The sequence below is a fragment of the Canis lupus genome, chromosome 1, assembly GCF_048164855.1.
Source record: "Canis lupus baileyi chromosome 1, mCanLup2.hap1, whole genome shotgun sequence".
In the NCBI taxonomy this organism is placed as follows: domain Eukaryota; kingdom Metazoa; phylum Chordata; class Mammalia; order Carnivora; family Canidae; genus Canis; species Canis lupus.
In genome coordinates, this window is record NC_132838.1 from 22,416,167 (window position 1) to 22,438,868 (window position 22,702).

Below are 22,702 nucleotides of genomic sequence, written 5' to 3' on the forward strand. Positions count from 1 at the left end.
GTTATCATATATATAAACAAAACACTAAGGGAAACATATATATACTCCTTGGCATAATATGTTTTAAATTTATTTTTAATTTCCATATGGTAAAATGCACTCCTTTTGATGTGCAGTTCTAGGAGTTTTAACAAATGCATAGAGTCGTGCAAACAGAACAATTCTATTAGTCTTCTCAAAAATCATCCCCCAAGATCTCTCTTTATTCTAATTTTATTTTTGAAAGATTTTATTTATTTCTTTGAGAGACAGAGAGAGAGAGAGAGAGGAAAGTATGAGCAGGGGGAGGGGGCACTGGGATAAGCAGACTCCCCGATGAGGGAGGAGCCCAGTGCAGGCTTGGATCCCAGGACCCCAAGATCATGACCTGAGATGAAAACAGATGCTTAACTGGCTGAGCCACCCAGACACCCCTCTCTCTTTTTCTTAAAATTGTAATTCCAGTGTAGTTAACATACAGTGTCATATATATATATATAAAATCATCCAGTGTAATTAACATACAGTGTTAATTTAATCACAATATAGTGATTCAGTAATTCCATATATTACTCATTGCTCATCAAGATAAGTGAACTCTTTTTTTTTTAAAGATTTTTTTAATTTATTCATGAGAGACACAGAGAGAGAGAGAGAGGCAGAGTCATAGGCGGAGGGAGAAGCAGGCTCCACGCAGGGAGCCCGATGGGGGGACTCCATCCTGGGATCAGGCCCTGAGCCAAAGGCAGACGCTCAACCGCTGAGCCTCGCAGGCGGCCCAAGTTAAGTGAACTCTTAATCCCCATAACCTATTTCACCCATCCTGCCATCCACCTCCCCTCTGCTAACCCTTAGTTTGTTCTCTGTAGTTAAGAATGTTTAATGCTTTGCCTGTTTTTAACTTCGTCAAATCCTGCCTCGATCTTTCTTTAACTTCTAGAACTCACAAATCTGTTTTCCTCTCTATGGTTTTGCCTTTTCCAAAATGGAACCGTACAGTATGTAACCTTGTCAGTTCTTTCACTTAGCAGTATGTATTTGAGATTCCTCTGTATTGTGTATGTTGTTTCTCTTTGATGCTAACTAGTATTCCACTGTATGGCTATATCACAGTCTACCCCTTTCCCAGTTGAGGGACAGCTGGACTGTTTCCAGATTTGGTGATTAAGAACAAAGCTCTTCTAGGGGATCCTGTATGGCTCAGTTGGTTAATTATCCAGGCCTTAATCTCAGGACTGTTAAATTCAAGCCCTTCATTGGGTCCCAGGCTGGGTGTGCAGCCTACTTAAAAGAAACTAGTAAATAAGTATATAGAACAAGATTACCCTACATATTTCCAGAAGATGCTTTTGTGGGAACATAGGTTTCTGTTTTACTTGGGCAAATACCTAGAAGTATGGCTTTTAACCTAATATATTATGAATATCATTTAATATTAGTGCCAAAACCACACACAACTCCCCCCCCCCCGCCAATCCCCTGCTGTAGAGAGGATGGAACTTAGACCCTAACCTCTCTGTTAATGCCCAGAAATATTGCACAATTTTAGGAGAAATGTAAGTTTAATTTCTATTCCTTTCTTTGCTATGATTTTCTAAAATGAATTATGTATTCTCTAATAAGGAAAAAACCAATAATAACAAACGCAAATTGCCTTCAGTTTTTGAAAGTACGTTTCAAGAACTGATTCTGAATTTAATTGGCTCACTTAATTTTTTAAAATACTACTTAGATTTTGTAACGAATTTCAAGCAGCAGTTTCTCAAGTCTGTTTTGAGTTCATAAACCCAAATTGCTCAACCTATTGGAGCATTTGAGGTTTTTGCTAATGGTATTGTCCCATGTTAATATCCAAAGAATTCACTTATTAACAAGCTTGGACAGTCTCTGGCTTGACTGGTTACAGCAATCTGAAAGCATTTAAGTCAATGAAATAATTGGTACTATGGACCAACAACAGGAAAACACCGCTCAGATGTTTAAGCATTGTGTAAATAGCCATCGTATGATTTTTCCAAGAAGAAAAAAAAAATAACGATCAGAAATGGAAGCTTAAATTCAGAGAACTTAAGTAGAAGTTGATAAAGTGTTTTAGCACCCGGCTCTGTTAGATTGCTTGCCCGTAAATATCCTTGTGGGAGGGCATTTCAAGGACCCTAGCCTTTTGATTCATAGGTATTATAGTAATGAGATTAATTTAAGACATGTGTATTCCCATCTTATTTTTATTTATTAAGGGGGTCCTTGTTAAAGAAAATTCTTGACATATATGTTGTGTTCTTCCAAAATCCATACGGTGAAGCCCTAACCCTCAGTTTCTCAGAACGTGATGGCATCTAGAGTTAGAGCCTTTAAAGAAGTGTTTCAAAGTAAATGAGATCATAAGGTAAGCGCTAACCTGCTATGACTGGTGTGTATGTACAAAGAGGGGATTAGGATACACACACAGATGACTAGGTGACCTTGTGAGGACACAGTGAGAAGTGCCTATGAGCAAGGCAAGGAGAGCAGGCTCAGGAGAAAACAAGCCTGTCAACACCTCCATCTTGCACTTCAGCCTTTAGAACCATGAGACCGAATTTCTATTGTTTAAGCCACCCGGTCTTTGGTGTTTTGTTCTGGTGGCCCTAGCAAAGTGAAACACCTTTCACCACATAGTAATGTTTCTGCTTCCTGATAGTCAACTGTCCCAGCTTGAGCTTTTGCTATGGTAACTTTGCTTAGAAAAAACTGAAAAAGAACAGTTACCTCCAGGTTATAAAATAATGCTCAGCAAATACATCATAGATTGGCAAGTTCTACTTTTTAAAAAGCTTATAAATATGATGATTACAGTAGAATTTGATTTAGTCAACAAACCTTTGTTTCTGTCTTTCCTCATTTCCTGTCTTCCAGAGATATCATTGCTCACTATATTATTATTATTATTTTACCTCTTGACCCCCTTTTGCCCATTCTTTCCCATCCCCTACCCCTTGCCTCTGGCAACCACCAGTCCTGTTCCCTGTATTCATGAGCTTTGTGGTTGTTATTGTTTGCTTTTTAGATGCCACCCATATGAGAGATCATCTGGTATTTGCCTTTCTCTGTCTGGCTTATTTCATTTAGCATAATGCCTTCAAGGTCTATCTATGCTTTCACAAATCGCAAGGTTTCGTTCTTTTTTACGATTGAATAATTTCTTTTTTTTCAAGTGTTTTTATTTCAGTATAGTTAACATACAATGTCATGTTAGTTTTAGGCTACAACATAGTGACTCAACAAGTTTATACAGTATACACTATGCTCACCATAAGTGTAGCTACCATCTGGCACCACACAACATGATTATAATATCATTGACTACACTCTTCACGCTGTGCCTTTTATTCTTGTGGCTTATTCACTCCCAAACTGGAAGATGTCCTATTCCCCTTCTCTCGTTTTTCCTATCCTGCCATTCTCCTTCCATTCTGGCAACCATCAGTTTATTCTCTAGCTTTATAGGTCTGATTCTGCTTTTTGTTTGTTTGTTTATTCACTTGGGGTTTTTTAGATTCCACAGATGAATGAAATAATATGTCTGTCTTTTTCTATCTGATTTTTTTCACTTAGCATAAAAGCTGCTAGGTCCATCCATGTTGTTGCAAATGACATTCTTTTTTATGGCTGTACAATGTTCCAGTGTATATTCCACATCTTCCTTATCTGGTCTATTAAATAATTCCTATGTAGTCAACTTCCACACGGGAAGTTTGATATTGGAATTCTTACCTTAGCTTCCAAGTTGACTTTAACAAACATTTATTGGGTCCCTCATAAATAGACTCTGGAGATTTACGACTCAAGAAGTTCACCTGCACTGGTCCTTATCCTTATGGAGGGAGCCAGGGAGATATTATCACTAACTAAATAACCACAGGGGGATATTTTAAGTGCCTTGACAGAGGCATGGATGGGTACAATAAAAGCACAGATAGGAGCTCCCAATCCAAAAGTAGTGTGCTTATGGAGTGGGGGAATACAAAAGACCAGAGAATGATTTTATGAGAAATTAATGTTTTAGCTAAGACTTAAAGGTAAAGAAAGAGTAAATTAGGTAGTACGAGGAGTAAAAAGGATGTTTCTGGCAATGGAGAAAAAGCATGAGCAAAGGTGTGATGGTGGAAGCAGCATGAAAAAGCTAAGGTATTGCAAATAGTTTGGTTGCACTAAAGCATTAAGGCAGTAAGGAGGCAGAAAGTGGTGAGATTGAGTTTGGACAGGTAGGCATGCGAAAGACATGGAGAACTTTGTAAACTATATTAAAGACTTTAAGTTATTAGATTCTAGTTAGTTAACATACAGTGTAATATTAGTTGCAGGTGTACAACACAGTGATTCAACAATTCTACACATCACTCGGTGCTCATTACAAGTGCATTCCTTCATCCCCATCACACACTTAACCCATCCTCCCACCCACCTCCCTTCTGGTGACTAAAGATTTCAAATTCTACAAAGGAGAAATGACAGATAAGAATTTTTTTTTTAATCTGGCACAGACATATTTGCATTTTTAGAGGGATCCTTTTGGCAGCAATACTGGGAGTAAATCATACAGGTTTGAGATCAGAGGCAGGAAGAATGACAAGAGGGTCATTGAAGTGGTTCATAAAAGAAATAATGTAATCCAGAAGTGAGGAAGTCATGATAGAGGGGAAGAAATAGAAATATTAAGGATTGGGAGGATAAGTTTCTTGGTAGGTCTGCAAGGAGCATTATTTTGAGGAATTATGTGGTGGTGAATTCAGGAATAAACAGGAATGGGTATTGTGATGATTAATTATGTCTGCACAGGCTTAGCAGGGGAGTGTAGGTGGTGGGGAGATTTCCTGCACTTGCCTGCCAAGATTTCAAAGGGAAAAATGAAGTGGTGTAGACAGAAATTGGATTTTGGAGAGGGTGGGAAAGGGAGCCAGAGGTGAAGGTACCTCAGTTTTCCAGCTTTAGTCACTGGGTATATGTCCCACTGAGTGACCCACTGATAAAGGAGAAGAAGGTTTTGTAGTGTATGTGTGTGTGTGTATAAACATTTGTGCCCATATGCATCTATTCTGGGGGACAGTTCCATTTTTATTATGTTGAGGTAGAGTTCCCTGCACAACATTCAGGTAGAGATATCAATTAGAAAGTTGACTGCATAAATGAATCTGAAACTAAGGGAGAGTTGGAGAATCATATTTAAGAGTGATTAGTGCCTTCAGTTTAAAAAAATCAGGAAATGTAGAATAAAACAAAACGTGGAAGATTTTCTCCACATGTCAAGGTTAACTTCAATTTCTTAAAATAGCAAGGGGTAGGAGTCAAATCTGTCTTCTATTTCTGTTCTCTGGTGTCCTCCAGGGAAGATAATTAATTTTCCTTCAGCTCACCATTTCTACATCCAAAATAGAAATAATATAACTTGTCTTTTACTTTTATCTCAGCAATCTTGAGCCAGATCATTCCTGTTCCTAATCTTTTAATTAATCCCCCTTGCAAATGGGTTAATTCTTCCTAGATACTTAGTGGATGTTGCATTAACAATTCACAGCTCTCATTGATGACATATTTAGAAAAGTTCCTACAAACCCTAACTTTGGCTAGAGAGTAAATGTACCTCTCATCACCAGCAATCCGATCAGCCAAACCAGACATTATGATTGTAATATTCTTAAACAATTTTTTAAGGGATGGAGGGGCAGAGGGAGAGGGAGAGAGAGTCCCAGGCAACCTCCGTGCCCTGTGTGGAGCCTGACATGGGGCTCCATCTCACAACCCTGATCTCATGACTGAGCTGAAATCAGAAGTCAGATGCTTAACAACTGAGCCACCCAGATGCTCCTGATTATTACATTTTTATTGATGATATCAGCCTTTTCAGTAAAAGAATGAGAATTAGCCCACCCCCATCCCACCCTCCGCTCTTCTAGCCCTTCTACTTCTCAGTTTCCCAGGATTCGCCTTAGGATAGAACACTTCCTTGTTTACTCTCATTAGATAGCCTCTCATCAGGGATCATTTTCAACATTTTTTGGATCACATATAGGATTCTCATCTGTCTTACACATTCTGCTCATGCTGACCTATGTTTCCAGAACTTGCATTCTTTTCAGAATCTTGAGAAACTTTCCCATCAATCATCTCACTCTCATCTTCTCAGAATATGTCTTTTATTAGCAAATGTGAGATGGAAAAAAATAATCTTTAGTAGTGACAATAATGGCTTGGTTTTATATTGTTATTTATTTTGTATTTAAAAGGATGCCTGGGTGGCTGGGTGGCTGAATGGTTGAGCGTCTGCCTTTGACTCAGGTCTTGACCCCAGGGTCCTGGGATGGAGTTCCCCATCAGGCTCCCAGCAGGGAGCCTGCTTCTCCCTCTGCCTGTGTCTCTGCCTCTCTCTCTGTGTCTCTCATGAATAAATAAATTTTAAAAATCTTTATTTTGTATTTAAAGACTTTTTTCTTAATAAGCACTTCTCTCAACTATTGGAAGTTCTAATGTCTATAAAATATTGTTATTATTAACATACATAGAAGCAGTGTATTTATCTAATGCTTTTAATATTGTCATGGTTTTATAGAATATCAATGTAAGAATTAAATATATTGCCAGATATTACAGACCTAGGCAGGGAATAGGTTCAGATAAATACTTACAGGATCAGTTCTAAGGATGAATAATAAATTGATAAATGGGAATTAGTGTGATTTGAGGTTTAAATTTATGGGGAAAAATGCTTTGCACCTACCACTGGAATTAAATATAAAAATGTTAATGGTGGTGTTATTAATGATCTGATTCTAGGATGTGCATGTGTGTCTTCCATTAAATAGGGGGATCAATCATTTCCGAGTGGAGAAACAGTGAAAGACCCTGACAAGTGGCAGATTTAGTCTGTATATTTAGTTCTTAGAGTGATCACTTGATAATTTATCAATGAAAAATAGATTTCCTTTATAATAAGAAGCAAAATAAACACTAAACCTTTAAAATTAAAGGGAAAAAGCCTTATAAGTAATGGTGGCATTTCAATATGTTCTTCCTCAGTTGTGTTAATAGGTAAAACCCAAACAATCCTTTGTTTTTGGATTATAAGTGGCCACAAAGAGCTGTAAAATAAAAAAATCCAGTAAATAACAATGGATGATGGGATGCAGATTTTTCTATTCCAATGGAGGATCCAAAATCTTGACAATAGTGACATTAGAATTATGAAGCAATGGGCCATTTAACAATTAGAATAAGGTTTTATGTTTTCAGAGAAATCACTAATATTTTGTAACATGTGGAGAGTATTTTTGAAATCAGTTGATTTGTCTTATCTCAAATTTACGCTGCCCTTTTAAACTATAATTTTAAGTGTAATCCAGGAGATAGTTGGACCTCTCACTGGCCCAGCTCATGGGTTCCAGTTTTAGCCTAATCTTCATTCATACCGACAGAGATCAGCCATATCTGTGGCACTCTTGGGAGGCAGCCATTGGGTTGCCAATGATCAGAGACATGGCCACAGTGATATGAGCATGCAAGGTGGGAAATGAAAAATGTCATCTAAGAGACGAGGCAACTGAGTCTTGGGACATTTGTAAGACACCTCTGGAGAATCTCAGAACTATTTAGGAAGAACATTTAGAGAGGCTGGAGTTTGAAAAAAGCAGAAGAAGGCTGAGACAGAGGAATATCCTTATTGTCACTTTACTCTTACTGCTTTAGGCCATAGGACCTTTGAAAAATTTGTTATAGTTTGACAGTATATTTTAGCTACATTATCATAATCCAGGTGTATTACTTTCCTATGGCTGATATAGCAAATTTCCACAAACTTGAAGGGCTAAAAAACAGAAGTTTTTTTCTCTCAAGTTTTGGAGGCCAGGAGCCTGAAAGTTTCACAGGGCAGTGAGGCCTCACTCCCTCTACAGGCCCTGGTGGACACTCTTTCTTGCATCTTCTGGCCTCTATGGCTTCTTCAGGTCTAATCATTAAAGACTCTGCTACTTCATACCGTCTTCTCCTCTTCTGTCTGGGTTAATTCTCCCTCTGTCTCTTTCTTTTATGGACACTTGTGAATGGATTTAGTGCTCATCTTGAGAATCCAGGAGAATCCCGCTATATGATATCCTTAATTTAATTGCATCTGCAAAAATTCCCTTTTCTTATTAGATAACATTTGCAGGTTTTGGGTAAAAGGACCTGAAGACTCTTTGGTGGCTATTAACCAGGTATGAGAGGATAACAGCAAAAACTAGTTAAAAAGAAATTAAGGGGGAAATCATAGGCCACTAACTTCAATTCCCACTCCTTTTCTTTTTCTTTTTTTTTTTAAAGATTTTATTTATTTATTCATGAGAGACAGAGAGAGAGAGAGAGAGAGAGGCAGAGACACAGGCAGAAGGAGAAGCAGGCTCCATGCAGGGAGCCCGACGTGGGACTCGATCCTAGGTCTCCAGGATCACGCCCTGGGCCGAAGGCAGGCACCAAACCGTTCGGCCACCAGGGCTGCCCCCCCACTCCTTTTCTTAATTCCCTATTTTTAAAACTGTATTTACTGTATTTTCATTATCATTATTATCATCATCATCTCAGGCTATGCTCTCTGCTTAATTTAGTTTTGTCATTCTAACAAACATTTTTTACCCTAGCTATGTATAAGAATTACCTGGGCAACTTTATAAAATTATAGATACTCAGGCCCAACCATAAATGAATCAAAGTATAATCTCTGGGCCTGGTTATCAACATTTTTAAAAGCTGCCTAGGTGATTTCAACAGAAGGCCAAGGTTAAGATCTCCTTTAGTAAAGGGGGACAAATTATGCTTGAATTATGGGTCTGTGTCAGACCACTCACTGGCTTTGAAACTTGAGTTTGAATCTTATCTGACCTTTACTAGCTATACGACCTCAGACGAGAATCTCTAGTGCCCATATTTATTTCAGTTAATATATGTTTATCTATAGACAGATATTTATTTATAATATGCTCAGCATTTATGCATATTCATTTATAATATAAATATGGATAATGTGTGTTAAATGAATGTCCGGAACCATGTGAAATGTAACACCATGTTAAACGATAGTGATAAGATAAAGAGGAAAACAAACATGATTGCTGCCCATGTGCAACTTATACTATTGTGGGAAAAAAAGACATTAATCAAATAAAGTCTCCTAAAATATGATACTGAGGCAAAACAGTGCTATAAAACTCTATTATGGTATTGGTAATGTTTTTACTCAGTCAAAAAGGTTCTGAAAAGCTTCTCTAAAGAAGTGATAAACACTGTGATGAAGAGCCAGGATCAGAAGAATAAGCAGGAGTTATTGAAGGAATATGAAGAAGGAAAAACAGTCTGGGAAAAGGGACAGGTGTATGCAAAACCCAGACTGTGAGAGAGCATGGTGAGCTCATGGTCTGGAGGTAAGCCAGGGACCAGTTGAGAGAGTGCAGTGACCAAACTGGGCAGGGGTTAGGCGGAAGTTCATGCAGGGACTTGAAAGCCATGTTAAGGAATCCTGCCTTCATTCTGAACACAATGGAACCCACCTAAGAGTTTTAATCAGGGAAAGTCAGGAAATGAGGGTGATATGTTGTTATCTTGGGACTCAGAGAGAGGCCAGAGTTAATGCAAATAAATGAGTGAGTGTGCTATTGACGAAGTTAACTAAAAGATGGTGGTAGCTTCAATAGAGTGATGATGACAGCAAGGAAAGGTATGGGTAGATTAAATAAATAGATGGGTGATAAAACTCACAGGGCTTGCTGAGGAAGAGTATGAGGGAAATCAGTGAAGATTCCTACACTTCTGGTTTGTACAGTTGGGTGAATGGTGAACCATGTACTGCAATGGAAAACTCCAGAAGAAAGTCAAGTTCAGGAGATTTGGTTTTGATCTTGTTTACTTTGACATTTTTATGAGTTATTTAAGAGGAATCAGAAGATGGCATTTGGATATGCAGGTCTTTAGTTAAGAAAAAAGCTTAGGATGGAGATAGGTGTTTGGGAGTCCTGTGGAAATAAACAGTAATTAAAGCTGCAGCTATAAATGAGATTTCTCAGGGATAGAAGAGTGGGTGAGAAGATATGAGAAATCAAGGCTGAGTCCTGAAGAACTCCTGGCCCAGGAAGAGGGGGAGACAAACTTGAAAATTTGGCAAAGATTATATCAGAGCCGTAGGAAAATAATCTGAGGAGCATTCATCAAGGAATTCCCCAAAGGATCATTATACTTACAAAAGTGTACCCAACAAATCTGGATGTTGATTATAAGTGGGGTAAGATGAAAAATCCACAGACTTTAATGCCATGGAGGTCACTGCTGATCCACGGAAGAACACTACCGGGAAGTAAATAAGCAGAAAACCAGATTAAATATTGGACGGTGCATGGGAAATAAATTAAAATACAGGGTGTAAATGAGTGTTTTGAGAAATTTGGTTGTGAAAAGAGTACATTACCAAATGACATTGAAAAGTTGAGGAACTTTTTCCTTACTTTCTGTTTGTTGGTTTGAATAGGGCGGATTGAGATCATTTAATAATAGTGAGAAGGAACTACATGGGAGGGAGAGGTGGAATTGTAGAGTAATAGTATATGTCCCTGAGAAGGAACTAGATTGGTCTTGGATAGGAGCTAGTTCTTATTCAAAACACTGAGAGGCTTCAGATGAAGTAAGTTTGCATGCTTGGTCTCAAGGACACGGAGACCGAGCATGCATTCTCTTTGACAAATTTTCTATTTTCTTTACAAATTCACCTACTGAATGGTAATAGAAAGGCAATGGTCAGAATTTTGAGAAGAGGGGAATATTTGCATTCAGCTTGTGGAGAGTTTAGGAGAGACCGAATCAACCAAACTCAATAGGATTTCTAGGTATAATGAAGGTCCCAAGCAAGGTTGCTGTGTTTTCAGATGTTCTAATCTTGTATTTGTAATTTCCTCAAAGCTTAGCTGTTCAGGACGAAGTTGAACTCACACAGGGTTGGAGAGGAAAAGGAAGTTAGGAATATACAAGAATATTAGTTACACTACACTGCAGACTAGATCCTCAATAAAACCAACAGTCTTAGAAACACATTCTCTGCTCACACTGATAATGCTTATTTCAGACTTTTCCCTCCCCTCAAAGTTCTAATCTTTCTTTTCCTTCCGCTATCTACTCAGAAGATGAAAGCCCCTCCTACTTTTTTTAATAATAAATTTATTTTTTATTGGTGTTCAATTTGCCAATATACAGAATAACACCCAGTGCTCATCCCGTCAAGTGCCCCCATCAGTGCCCGCCACCCAGTCACCCCCACCCCCCCGCCCTCCTCCCTTTCCACCACCCCTAGTTCGTTTCCCAGAGTTAGGAGTCTTCCATGTTCTGTCTCCCTTTCTGATATTTCCTACCCATTCCTACTTCACAGAGAAAGTAGAAGCCCTCTGAGAAAAGAGAGAAATATCCCACTTCTCTGAGACCAAACACTCAAGTTAGTGATTACCATGGAATGTGAGCTTTATAATGAGGAGAGTGAGGAAATGAGAGATGCTGATGGATGGGAGTTCCCTTTCTCCACTTAATTTTTACATAAATATTCATAACCTCATCAAATTTCTATAAATTCTTTTTAATATAAATATTCTATTGCCTTAAGTAATTAGAAAATTCCTCTACTATCATTTCTACTGTTTTATTTGATCTTTCATTGACTTCTTGTAATGAATTTTCATGGTGAATAAAGAATGCTTTCAAAAAGCTACTATGTGGGGCAACTGGATGGGTCCATGGCTGAGAGTCTGCCTTCAGCTCAGCTTATGATCCCGGGGTCCTGGGATCGAGTCCTGCATCAGGCTCCCTACAAGGAGCCTGCTTCTCCCTCTGCCTGTCTCTGCTTCTCTCTCTCTGTCTCTCATAAATAAATAAATAAATAAATAAATAAATAAATACCTTAAAAAAAAAGAAAACAACCAAAAAAACCAAATAGCTACAACATATATGTAGTTTGGCCCCCTCTCATGTCCATGTCATAACAGTGGCTGCTGCTTACCTTATATGTTTAAAGGATGATACTGATGAGGTCTGTTTAGTGTCTCTCCTCCATGGCTTCAAACTAACTTCTCCCCTCCTGCTCTACTCAACTTTCTCACAAAAGGATTAGAAGTCTTGCAAAATGGATGGGGTAGAGTGGAGCACACATGACCACAAACACATCGACGGTATGGGAAGAAAATACATTATGATCATGCTTTCTTGCTGGGCTGTCCTTTACGGAAGAATCACTATCTTCATAAATGGGTTTAGTGTTTTCAAAGTACCTTCATATCTGTTATCTGACAATTTTTGGAGGTAAACATCATTACTTCCATTTTTCAGATGTGAAATCTGAGATTAGGTTATGTCAATGGGCTTACCATCAAAGCAGTTGTATTAACCATGTCTTTATTTTCTGTATAGCTGATTTGACATCTGGGGCCTTGCTGACCTTGGAGGGCCCCTCCCAGGGATCAACAATTCCTACAGATAGGAAACAACACACTTGTGAGTATGCTCTTCAAATACAAACAAAGCCCAATTTGAGTCCACACCCCAAACACCACCTCTATCAAGTTCTCACTTTCTTTTTTTTTTTTTTTTAAAGATTGTATTTATTTATTCATGAGAGACACAGAAAGAGAGAGAGAGAGAGAGACAGAGACACAGGCAGAGAGAGAAGCAGGCTCCATGAAGGGAGCTCAATGGGGGACTTGATCCTGGCTCTCCAGGATCATGCCCTGGGCTGAAGGCAGGCACTCAACCAGAGTCACCCAGGCATCCCAGGTTCTCACATTCTAAGCTACTATCCACTGGCCCTAATCATCCCAGGGCCAGGTACCAGACAACTAGGGACAGCCCTTATCTTATGCTCTAGGGCCTGTTGAAATTGCTCAAACCAGCCAATTGTAAACCCACTTAACCTGTGTCTCAGCAGTTCTTTCCTGCTAAAACCACAATAAAGGATCCTGCCCACAGCTCTTCCCTCTCCCTCTACCTCCTCACCAACCTGGATGATTCACAGTATGGCTTCTCCTGGTATGTCATGTCTCTCCTCTTTGGGAACTATAAGTAATAAGGTATCTTTAAAAAAATATTTAATTACTTGATAGATAGCAAGAGAGAGAGCATGAATGGGTGGAGGGGCAGAGGGAGAGTGAGAAATAAACTCCTTACTGAGCAGGGAGCCAGACACGGGGCTCCATCCCAGGACCCTGAGATCATGAGTTGAGCTGAAGGCAGATGCTTTACCAACTGAGCCAGCTAGGTGCTTCAGTAAGGTATCTTTTTCACCGCTGTTGTCTCTTGATCTGTTGGCTTTGCAATATCTCAATTTTTTTTATTAATACACTATATTTCAAAATAGCAGTTTTCACTTAAAAGTTGTGAAAGTCAGAGTTAGAATCCAGGTTTGAATTCTTTCCATTTTAACACTCTCTTGCACTATGGATGGTGGGGTATGAAAATCATATTTACTATTAATTGAATCCATTCATACATTAAATACATATATTTGGAGCACCCGTAACAAGCTAGGCAATTGCAAGCACTGGAGATATATATATAATTTTAATAAGGGTGCCCGGCTGGCTCTGTCGGTTAGGTGTCCAACTCTTGAATTCAGCTCAGCTCATGATCTCGGGGTCGGGAGATCAAGCTATTTAGTCGGCTCAGAAGCTAATTGGCTGTAGAATCGAGATGCATACTCAATTTGTCTGATTTTGACATTTCTATTCTGATTCCTCTACAAGCTTTCTTTCTGAAAACAGTGGTAATAATTGAGCATCACATATTCTCAATGTTTGTAAACTGACCAGTTGTAATGTCTCCTGGGATTCTTATCAAAGAGCGGATTTTCAAGTCCCCTCTCCTTCTGATTAAAGAAAATAACCTGTTTTTATCCTGAAGCTACAAGCTAAATATAGGTTGATATAAAAATTGAAGAAGATAATGTAGTTTTACCCAAACTTGCTAGTATCTGATTGGTTAAATGACCTGCCCAAGGTCACACAGCTAGAAAGAGTTGGCATTTGAACTCAGCACCATTTGTCTCCAAAGTTCTACTTTACTACTATGCCTCCCCAGTATGAATAAAAACACTAATCAGTTACCATGAATGTGTTAGGGCTTCCTTGATTCTGCTGAAAACACATCTAACTTTTAGATGACATATATTTTTTTCTATAAAGCTTTAATTTTGATGATTTTCCCTTCTTTTAGATGTCTATAGTATTTATTATCTCTAATGTTAAATTATTGTTCAACATATGTTCCTTTGTGTTACTGTATTCTCTCTCCCCTGGATTGTAAATTCCTTGTGGTCATGACTTACATTCTGTGGCAACCACCAAAATCCATTTTCTCTTTCTCCCTAGTTACTGAGATTAAATCCCCAACTGCCCTTGAAGTTGAGTGTGACTGAAACAAAGTTCTTGCTAATGGAGTAGAAGTTTAATATGCCTTTTTCAGGCCTAAGCCATAATCATTTCTATAAGTGCTCCACCATGATTCTTTCCCCCTTTCTATGTGCCCAAATGGTAATAATCAGTATTAAATGTGGTGGAGTCACTGCTAGCCTGGTTCCCTGAGAGACTGCATGGAGCATAATGCCCTGCCAATCTGAGATGCTCTATAACATATGTGAAGAGAAAATAAATGTTAATAGTATTTGAACACTTACACTGGGGGATTGATATGTATTTGTCAGTTTAGCATACCCTAATACAAAGTCCCATATTTCTTTTGTGCTCTATCACATTATACAATGTTCAAGATGTGATAAATGCTTAACATGGTGATGATAAGTACCCTGAATAGTAGATAAAAAGCTGAGTAATATAACAACAAGTAATTCTTGTAAGTTGGATGTGCTAAGTTTCAGTCTTAAGTTTATTATAATCATTTACTTGACTTCCAGATTTTGAAAAAAAATATTGTCTTTTATATTCTTTTATTTTAGGTCAGTATTTTGATTATATTCATCTGAAAAACTGTTCTATTCTAATTTAGCTCAGGTGGGTCATCATAGCTAAAAATTATTGGTTAATTAATGCTAGTTTCACAGAATATATCATTTCCAATAGAAATGGTGGATTTAAATATTATTTTATAAGAATCAGGGGAAACATTACTTTCTGCCATTTATATAATTTATTTACAATACAAATCCATTTTTTAAAAGATTAGAGAATCTACAGTCCAAGCACTCAGATCACTCTCATGAATAATAGATCATTCTCATTAATACTTTCCATAATATATTAATATTAATGTATTAACACATTAATAATTTATTACTGGTTAAGGCTTTGAAACAAAACAAAGGAGACTTCAAATTACCAGATATATGTTACAACAGGAATAACATTTCTATAAAGCAGTTAGGGGAAAAATAAAATTAAATTATAGAATCAACCAACCCCCCCCCCCAAAAAAAAGAAAGATTTTCAGGTTCCAATGACATTACTTGGAGAAATAATTAAAGTAAGATATAGAAAAAGCAATGAAGTAAATATTTTTGTTATTTTTCTTTGAATTATAATGTGTGCTAAATTAATAGGGAAGAAGTTAGAAAAAGAATGGACCGAGTGGCTCAGCGGTTTGGTGCCACCTTCCATCAAGGGCGTGATCCTGGGGACCCGGGATGGAGTCCCACGTCGGGCTCCCTGCATGAAGCCTGCTTCTCCCTCTGCCTGTGTCTCACCTCTCTCTCTCTCTGTGTCTCTCATGAGTAAATAAATAAAATATTAAAAAAAAAAGAATAAACAATTCTGTTGACTATCGACTAAAACTTGATTTGACCAAAAGAGTTATGATTTTGATTTGCACTGTGTATTGTGTTATGGAAGTGATGAGGGATCAGATTACTGTTAGAGCTTAATGTGACTAGTCTATACATCATCCCATATATAATTTGTGAGGTCTCAGAAAGTGGCTGAGGGAAAGAGGGATCCAGAGATCCTTCTCCCCTCTGTTCCCATCCAGTTCTGATCTATTGCTTCTGCAGAAGCAAATGTCTCCTGAAACCTGTAGGTAACTGGTCCAAGTGGGACCTTAGACTGCTGAGGGAAGTCCCCACCAGAAGCCCTAATTTGCAGCTTTCTTATTCAAAGCCTGAATTAGTATCTGCATCCTTCTGTCAGAAACTGCAGGACCAAAGGTGGTTGGATTCTAAGAAGAGCTTTATCCACATATAACTGAGGATGTCTGGGGGAAGATTGACAAGGGACGGGACACACATGATCTCTCTGGACCACAATGTCCAGAGAAGCAAGATGGACAAGCTAAATCCTATTTTCTCTTGGAAATTGAGACAATAATTGAAGTTGGAGAAAATTCTTCTTGGTAGTTTAGCAAGGAGATGGCTCCCTACTTGTTTTTACACTTTTAGCCCTCTAGAAGAACATGCAAGTATGTTTTCTCCTATTTGTAGGACTACCACATCTCAGGAAATTTTAATAATCCAACCTGACAGCTAATGGCCAGCAAAGAAAGAGGAAAAAAAACTTGATTGTGTTATATCCACAGCACTAATACAGCTGCTGAAAAAGATAGGCCACAGTCTGAATAAGAAAATAATAAGAATACTTAGGTAGAGCCTTAAGGGAAGCAATCATACTTGCATATAAACACTTCCCTTAGCTTATTCTTAGAAATCCATGAGTTGCCCATGAGAATACTTGGATTTTGAATGTTTAGGTCAATAAACAGACTCTTAATATAAGCATATAGACAGACACATGGAACACGATCTTAAAAGAGAGTACAGCCATATGTATTTTCACTTATATTTAGGATCATGATGAAACTTTTAATGAATTAATTTATTATCACTTACTAGTAAGAAAAAAATTAAGGAGGTAGGTCTAATAATAATGATTCACTTAATGAATTCCATATTAAAAATTTTTTGCAATAAATCAAATGGGAAATATCATTTTTTAAAAATAAGTCATCAAATGATGCAACATTGAATAGACAGATCAAACCCAAATGATTCTGTGCAAATTCCTATTCAATACAATTTTCACATTGTAAATGGTACTATAGATAGAGTAAGGTATTGTATGTAACATTAAATTTTTGTCATTTATTCGATTTTTATTGGTTTTGTAGCTCTGTTTTCAATTTATAAATTTGTGTTATGTTTATAGTTGCATAAGAATTAAGAAAAAAAAGGTAATAATTTATTGAATTCTACATCTCAGGATTCGGAATTGTGATGTCAAGTCAATGTATCATGTGGCTGCGAGATTTTATTCCATGTCCAGACACACTGTCTCATGTTCTTTTCTTTCTTTCTTTTTTTTTTTTTTTTTACTGTCTCATGTTCTAACAACCTATAATACAATGGGCTATTCAAGAAGCTGAAAAGCATTTTCCTGAGTCCAGCTACTGTGAGATCAAAACATCTCATTTACCACCAAATTTGTGATTGTTTACAAAATACAGTGGAAAGGTAATTCTTTAGAGATGAGGTTTATTGTTGTCTATTCAAATAAAAATATCAGGAGAATATTATATTTCAATGAGAGATTAAGGAAAGGCAAACAGTGTTTAAAATGATGTCTTTAATAGAACTTATTATTCTTATGCTTACATTAGTAATTATAAAATGTAGTTTCTGAATTCTTTATTAGAGCTTAAAGGAATGATGTTATTATGTATTTGTTCTCCATTCTTATTTGTATTTCTGTTCTTGGCCTACCCCCTCATCCCTAAAAGTCCTATTTTAAATAACAGGAACAATTGAAGACGGTTCTTCTTGCATCATAATCAAGGCTTAAATGTGTCTCTGAAGCAGACCTAATCCTAGTGGCAATGATTTTGCAAATGTGTCCTTTTCAAGATATTTACCCTTATTGAGACCAGCTGGGAGGGGAGGGAAAGCATAATTTGACCAATTCAAACAGCATAATTGAAGGATTCTATCCTAATATCTTGCTCACCAAACATTGACCCACTGAATGTTAGATTGACAGGAAGCATTATATGCTCTCTTTAGGAAATACTTTTGAGTGGTTGCCATAACTGACTTGAAAATGGAATTCCTAAAAACAACAGCTAAGAAATCATCTCGAAGGAACACACCTGAGCTGTCACTCCAGCTCTCAAAAGCTCGATTCTCTGTTGACAACGTTAACTTAGGCCATCTGTAACTTGTTCCTATCTCTTCCCAATCTCATCTGGCCACTTAATATGTCTTAGATCTGATGCTTCAAGAGTCTTCGGTGTGTATAAAAAAAATGATACATCTTGATTCAGCTGATGGAGCATAAGATTGCTCTTACAGAAATATTGCAAGTTTTCCAAAAAAATTTATGGGACTTCAACAGAATGAAAGACACTATAAATTTTACACAATGAATGAAACATGTTTTCTCAGCTGTTTTCATTCGGTAGAAAATTATGTATCACCCATTTTCAAATGGTGCCCACACTTCACTCATCTATTTGATAGCTGGTTTCATTTAGCTAGTGGGAAGGGAGAAGAGAGAGGAAAAACTCCACTCATTTGTTCATCTTTCAAAAGAAAATCTGAGACACTTACAAAAAGCAATTTAGTGCTTTTTTTTCCCTTTATATGAGGTTTTGACTTATGACTTCAAGTAAGAACCCCATCAGAACCCAGCATTTCACAGGGACTTATCCTTGGGCACTTTTTGATTGCCATCTACTTAGAGTAAATAAGTGGACACTTGCAGGAAATCTATTTCCTTTCAGTGCTATAAGATTCACACCATATTATGAGATAAAGAGAAATGTTGTGGGAAATACAAACTACAATGACAAAGAAGAATTGCTCAATTTATTAGAAAAGAAAGATTCTTCTTCAAAAAGATGAAAGTAGACAATATATTGTTCTGGTGTGATTTCAATTTCATTTATATGCAGCTTTCAAATGAAATTATTTAAAAAATAATTAAAATATGAGACTTTTCTCTCATATCTTGAATGAGCTGGTTCTGAATTCTTTTCCTGCAGGAAGTTTTCTTATTTTATCCTACCTGACTTGCCTCACTTTCATGCTCATAATACCAATCGAGATATGATCGTTGGTTCTTGTTGTGTCCTTTCTGAATGAGTTACTTGCTTTCCGAAGATTTTGGCCTAATTTCTTCCACTAGATTGGCAGTTCTTTGAAGATCAGTGTGCTGTTTTCTGATTGTAACTAATCTGTGTAACCCCTGTTCATATGCCGAATAATTCAGAAAATGTTAGGGCATGATCACCTGGATTGTCTTTACAGGTAGTCTTTGTCCTGTTTTGCTCATTCAATGCTGCTTCTAAGTGGCGACTACTCAGTTCTCCTTGTCTTTCACCCCAGTTTCTGTTCTTGACGGTGGAGCATGTTCCTTTGGTTACAGGCAATAGTGCATGGCTGACTGGCATTTTCTTGAACCAATGCCTTTGTATTATCAAATGAAGAAGTTTGGTCTCTGGGAAAACTCAAGAGCACTTTAGGATTATGATACATGAATCAGAGAAACAGCACTGTCTGTTTCACTGCCACCCATCAGGTAACACTGTTAGCATTGTGTACATGCTGGGTGGGTCCCTGAAAATTAAAAAGAAAATTACCTTAAAAGTCACTACCTTAGGTGTATCCTGGACTTGATACCAACTTCTTTCTTATTTAGAATAAGGCATTTCCGTTTTGGAGAATTGAATAGGGAAATAATAAGTTGCTACTCTTTCAGGAAATGTTTTTGGGATTGATGTGGGAATTTCGATTTGGGTGTGGGAATTTGAAATGCTCAGGAGAAAAGCAAAACTCGTATAGAACAGTAACTACTCATTAGGTGACATGAGGATCTAGAAATGAGATGAGTTACAAGGGGCTGAATGTATTTGCCCTACTCGCTTCCCTTTTTTGCTTATTGGATTTATTTATTGTGATTGTTAATTGTATATGTCAACCTCACTGGGACACAGGGGGCCCCGATGATTGGCTTAACTGTTATTTCTGGGTGTGTCCTTGAGGCTGTTTCCTGGTGAAATCAGCATTTCAATCAGTAGATTGAATAAAGCAAATTGCCCTCCCCAGTGTGGATGAACATCATCTAATCCCCTGAGAGTGTGAATAGAACAAAAGGGCGGAGACACTAGTCAGGTGCCTCCTCTTGTTCTCCGTGCTGCTGGTTCTTGAGCCTTCAGACTCTGACTGGAATCTGTAGCATGGGATTCACCTCTTAGGTCTTCTTAATTTACCACCCACTTTCCTGGGTGTCTATTTTGTAGACAACAGAGTGTGGGACTTGAAAAGCTCCATAATCACATAAGCCAAATCAGTGTGTGTGTGTGTGTGTGTGTGTGTGTGTGCATGCTGTCTGTGTGTACTCTATTGGTTCTCTTGTACCCTAGCTTCCACCCTTATGTAGCAAATGTAAGACAATGTTTATCTTCTTTCAAAATTTAGAAATCAAGAGCATTTTTAAATTCCCGACTCGTGTGATACAAATATAAAATCTACTTAAGCCAGAGAGAATATATTGGAGCAAAATTGTTCTCAAGGACATAATGAATGAAATAAGGACTTGAATGAATACTTGACTGAGAATTGAGACTATTTTGTGATATACTCTTGACTGTTTCTTTCTTTCTTTTTTTTTTAAAGATTTTATTTATTCATGAGAGACACAGAGAGAGAGAGAGGCAGAGATACAGGCAGAGGGAGAAGCAGGCTCCATGCAGGGAGCCCGAAGTGGGACCCGATCCTGGGTCTCCAGGATCAGGCCCTGGGCTGAAGGCAGGCGTTCAACCACTGAGCCACCCAGGGATGCCCTGACTCTGTTTCTAACTAGAGGTGTAAATGTGGTGATAGCTCTTCTCTTTCTGGGTTTTAGATGCCTTATCTTCAGAGAAAGGGGATGGACTGTATCAGTCATTCTCAACTTAGGGCAGTTTTGCTCTCAGGGTACTGTTGGCAATGTCTGCAGACACTTTGGTTGTCACAAGTGACAGTGGTGGTGATGTTACCAGATGATCTAACATAGCTGATAACTCAGGAAAAAAACAGATGAACTCTGGCACTTTTGTGGCCAACTGCTCCATCCTGGAGAGTCCTAGGTGGGGCTGGACAAATCAAGAGCACAGCTCTAGCTGGGTTGGCCAACACTGTTGCCAAACAAACTTGGATAAACTCATCACAAGAGAAGCCAGTAACTCAAGAGATAAGGTTTGGAAAAGAGAAAGGGAGAAATTTATTTTGAGTCGGGGCAGCTGGGGGAGGAGGAAGGCCCAAGCCATAACAACCACCCTCTCTGCCTGCAAGGTAGACAAGTGAAGTTGTATAGAGACAGGTTGGGGGAAGAGAGGAGGCAGGGGATGCACGATCACAGGTGGGGGTATTGGTATGTGTTCAGCCCTAGTTCATGGATAGGGAAGGGGATATGTGTGGTGTAGTCTTCTGGGCATTCCATTGTTATCAGTTTTTCTGGTCTGGTGGTTGGAATGTTCCAGTCATTGTCGATGTCTCAAGAAAGTGCAATAAGAAGTAATTGTTGAGGTCTATAGTTGAGCAAGAGAGCTTGCTGACAGGAATACTGGCATCTCATGGGTAAAGGATAGAGATGCTGCTAAACATCTGACAATATACAAGACAGCTTCCCACAACATGGAATTATCCAGCTCCAAATGTCAATAGTGTTAAGGTTGAAAACCCCTGGTTTAGGTTCTTCCTCTTGCAGTCCTAATCTTTATGAATCTATCACTCTGCTCTCATTGTATCAAAGTATTTGAACTTTGAAGGTTTTTTTTTTTTTTTTAAGTAAAAAGAGCAAGTTGTGGTGCAAAATTAATATGAAAGAAAATTTTACTAGCAAGAAATATGGTCTCATTTAAGAAATACTCCCCTGGATTTATTAATTTAAAGGATAGGATCAATACCAACCACCTTATCCCAAGGAATATCTTCTTTCATGGATCTCTATATATACAATTTTTTAATAAAACTATTTAAGGAGGAGACTAAGGTGTTTTTTTGTTTTGTTTTGTTTTGTTTTGTTTTGTTTTTTGTCTCAAAGCTATTTTTGTATTTGTTACTGGTGACAAACCCGGTCAATAAAAAGTTGAAGAGGAGTAGAGAGAGGCTCAAAATGACTGTCTGCAAATCCCCTTGCTTGAAAATCTTTTCCAGGGGCACCTGGGTGGCTTGGTGGTTGAGTGCCTACCTTTGGCTCAGGTTGTGATCTCGGGGTCCTAGGATTGAGTCCCACATCAGGCTCCCTGCATGGAGGCTGTTTCTCCCTCTACCTATGTATCTGCCTCTCTCTCTCTCTCTCTCTGTCTCTCATGAATAAATAAATAAAATCTTAAAAAAAAAAAAAAAAAAAAACACCTTTCCACACTGCCTCTAATTGAGAAATCCTGTATGATTAGCAAGCTCTTCTTGGAAATACAGATGAGCTGGAGAATGAACGAACGTCACTCTCTGTTAGTATGAATCTCCTTAATCAGAATGATACCTACAGATACGATTTTGTCTGGAATAAGGAAATTTGTAGATGGCGCTTGCATGGGTGAGGCTGTTTGAGAATGTGACTCTCTGGTGAACAGGGAAGAGAAGGTATTGGAATGAGGCAGAATGAAGAGTGCTTGGTCTTTGTGTTTCCACTTTGGGGAATCACCTACTAAAGTGTGACTGCCTTAGGAAAGACAAAGAGGAAGACAACCCCAAATTCTCAGTTTGGACATCCTTTCTTCA

General features: G+C 38.0%; 1 long non-coding RNA gene across 1 annotated transcript in view; it reads left to right on the top strand.

Annotated features, from left to right (window-relative positions):
• LOC140613171 (uncharacterized) overlaps positions 1–12,510 on the top strand; it is a 59,652-nt gene extending 47,142 nt beyond the window's left edge. The window contains exon 5 of the long non-coding RNA XR_012014354.1: positions 12,421–12,510. This is a non-coding gene — a long non-coding RNA (uncharacterized lncRNA). The remainder of the gene's footprint in view (positions 1–12,420) is intronic.
• The last annotated feature ends 10,192 nt before the right edge of the window (positions 12,511–22,702 follow it).